Source organism: Camelina sativa, chromosome 19, assembly GCF_000633955.1.
Source record: "Camelina sativa cultivar DH55 chromosome 19, Cs, whole genome shotgun sequence".
In the NCBI taxonomy this organism is placed as follows: domain Eukaryota; kingdom Viridiplantae; phylum Streptophyta; class Magnoliopsida; order Brassicales; family Brassicaceae; genus Camelina; species Camelina sativa.
Genome location: NC_025703.1, coordinates 20,592,318 through 20,593,592, shown reverse-complemented (window position 1 = coordinate 20,593,592; position 1,275 = coordinate 20,592,318).

Here is a 1,275-nt window from a genome sequence, read left to right as displayed (position 1 = left end):
TACCATTTTTATTAGAAGCATTGATTCCTTACATAAACGGAGTATACAAAAAAACATAAACAAAGGTTATATATAAGAAACACATTTTGGATAAAAAAATGTTATGGGGCTTGAAAGTGAGTGAACCATAAACAAAGATAAGCATCCTGAGGTGTATTGGAGGAGACTGGTCTGTGAGAGAGGGAGCGATCCAACCATAAGAGTCTTCGTCTTAGTTGTAGCTGGATTTCACGATGAAGTTGTGCCTCAGTTCTGATAGCTGAGGTGTGTATTCTGGAATTTCTCTCTTTCCAGATAGCATAGATCAAAACATGAAACACTAGTTTACAAATTGAATTAAGTCTCCTGTTTGTGGTTGGAGAGTTAATCCAATTTAAAAAACTATCAAAAGTGCTTGGAGGGAGAGGTTGAAAGTGGTCAAAGAATCGAGTCCAGAGATTGTAGGAGTAAGGACAATCAAAGTATAGGTGGTTCCTTGATTCGTTACCTGACTTGCAAAGTAGGCAATCTGGTGGGACTGGTAGACTCCATCTAATCAGTCTATCCCTTGTAGTGAGTCTATCTTGGACAGTAAGCCAAGCCATGAATGCCATTTTAGGAATGCGCTCTTTAAACCAGATTTGTGTGTGCCAAGTGACCGGATTACCAGGAGGATGCTGATGCCGCCATGTTTTAATTGAGGAGAATTTAGCATGATTTTGGTCTGCATCAATCTTCCAGTGGAAAGTATCATCATCAACTTCTTGTAGTGGAGGGACTTGACCTTGCAAACAAGCCCAAAGTAAATGAACCAGAGGATGACGGCTTCTTGGAAGATTCCAATCGCTGTTTGAAGAAGCATCACTAACCCGAGCTTGATAAGAAATTCCGGTGACTCTGGGGCCCTGATCACCAACAATGTCTAACAGAGAACCAAGTCCTGTCCAGTTGTCATGCCAGAACAAGGCTTGTCTTCCCGAAAGAATATTACAACCCACATAAGGCCTTGCTAGCGGTCTCAACTTTAAGAGACCCTTCCAAATGCAACTTCCTGAAGAACGAAATTCAGCCTCCCAAAAGATTTTTTCTCTAATCAGATGACTTTTAACCCAGGAGACCCAAAGAGAACTAGCCTGAGAATAGAGCAGCCATATTAACTTGAGCCCAAAAATTTTGTTCCAGTCAATTAACCTTCTTAGTCCTAATCCCCCAGTTGATTTAGGAGAGCAAACAGTTTCCCAAGAAACCTTTGCCCCTCGAGCTGATTCTGCATTGTTGTTCCACAAAAACGCTCCA